The sequence below is a fragment of the Marmota monax genome, unplaced genomic scaffold (genome assembly GCF_021218885.2).
Source record: "Marmota monax isolate L192 unplaced genomic scaffold, Marmota_monax_Labrador192_F-V1.1 WCK01_AAM20220418_F8-fsc00248, whole genome shotgun sequence".
Classification (NCBI taxonomy): domain Eukaryota; kingdom Metazoa; phylum Chordata; class Mammalia; order Rodentia; family Sciuridae; genus Marmota; species Marmota monax.
In genome coordinates this window covers 2,054,254-2,056,392 of record NW_026692019.1, presented here as the reverse complement: position 1 = coordinate 2,056,392, position 2,139 = coordinate 2,054,254, and positions in this window count along the sequence as shown.

The following is a 2,139-nucleotide window of genomic DNA, read 5'->3' as shown; positions in this document are numbered from 1 at the left end:
AAACACCTCTTTGCTGTTTACATTGATCTTGGTATTTTGGGGTCCCGAATTCGAGCATAACACAACTTCTGGCCTTTATATCTTTTTGGCTTAAAAGATGAGAAAATAGATAAAATTACAGCTAAATTTCGATTTCAAGAAAATGAAAAAGGTTTAAATTATTTTTTTAAATTGCCTTTTTTCTTTCCTCATCATTTATTATAGGTTTCTTGTGTGATTGTAAGTGTAGGTTATTTAAAGTGGATACTAGAGTTTATCATTGTTAATTACTACAGGAAAAATAAATAAGAAATATCTCTACACTATGGCTGCAGGAAAATGAGTAAATTTCCTCAAAATCATATGGTAATTAAATTGTTAAATGACATATTTACTAATTATCCACTTCTTAAAAAAATTTTATTCTGCAATAATTTTTGCAGTGAATCATAAATTCTATTATCTGGATTTTGGTGTTTAATATAAAATCATATGGAATAAAATTTGGCCAATCCTAGATTTGTTGTTTACTTATTGATATGTTGTGTAGATAGCAACTAATGAGCACATTTATTTTAGAAATAGTTACTTTTTTGCTTTTCAGTTTCTAATAACCTTTTAGATTTATTTCCTTACTGAGTCACTCAGGGCCACTGATTTTTTTTTCCATTTTGTAATCTCCAGGCATTTACCCTTCTAAGAAATCTGTCTTGAGAGCTCTGTTTCTGAAGAGTTTCTTAACATGGAAGAAAAAAATAGTATTTGTGTTGCCCCTGAAATGTATTCTCAATGCACTCTCTTCAAAATGGAGAGAAAATAATATTTCCACAGACAGACATCCCTGTGTCAGGAGTTAATAATACACTGATGGTCTTTGATTAAATTTTATACAGTTCTGTCTCTTCGTCATTTTCTGTGGGCTGCTGAATTGCCATTTAGTATCCAGATACTCATGTTTTATTATCTTTACTATTTATTATGGAAATAATTTTAGAGGGCATAGATGAATAATGCTCTTCATGGAGGCTATGAATACCTGTATTTTCTGTAGTGCACAGCTGACAATGTTGCTTACAGGGAGGACTCTCCATTGTGGAAATGGGCTTGCCTTGGACCTAGGTCATTTGCAGTGACATTGCATGAATGTTTGAGTTTTGATTTGAAAGGTGACCTTGCTCATGGATTAGGGCGGATCCGGGTTTAGGGTGTATCCGGGTTTAGGGTGGATCCTGCTGGGAATAGGGCAGTTCCAGGTTTAGGGTGGATCCTGCTGGGAATAGGGCATATCCTGCTGCCTCAGGCGCCCGTGGAGTTCTCCCAGAGTTCTGAGAGAATTGGTGCTCGGAACCGGGTAGAGGCAGTGTATTTTCCCCAGAACGTACATGTAGAGTGCTGGTGAGAGTTCGGGAATAAAGAGTTGCTGTTGGAATCTACAAGTTTTTGTGGTGGCTCGGTTATTTTATGCCCAGCCAGACTGCGGCATTTGGCGGCCCGTGTGGGGAGCGTCTGAAGCTTGGAGGTAAGTGAAATTGCTGGCCCCTGAGGGAAGGCGAAAGAATGGGTGACCATTTCAAAAAACAATGTGTTCTTGTTTTGATTTATTTTGTTTTTATTTCAAGTTGCCTGTTCCTAGAACTTTCTCAGGCAAACTGGGGAAAATGGTTGACTCAAGGTTTGAAGTTGTTCACCCCCGAGGAAGAGAAATTGTTAGAGGAAGGAGGCACCCCAGTAAGATGAAGAACAGTTAGGACATATGTTGATACAATACAAAAATGTAGCCCATGGCTTTTTAAAGACGAGTTATTAAGTATATCAATGGGACCATCATGGTATGCTGTAGAAGGATTTTTCTTCAACAAGAAAGAGATGGCTAGCTCTGTTTACTACATTTGTCTAAGATCTTGGTTTTTACAGACATCTGATTAATTTACAAAGCTAAAGTGTTGAAACATTAACCACTAAATATAAAATCAAGTATTCTTTACTTATTAAGTTCCATAAGGTAATATATTTAAACATTATGTGTGTTTTCATATATTGGTAAATGGAAAAAAAAGTTTAATATTGCTTTGTGTCTGTGTCTTTGCTGAAACAAGGTTACTAAGAGTTAAGATTCTATCATGTGTAATTTATATACAAAGAGTATAAGAAGTTTCAGTT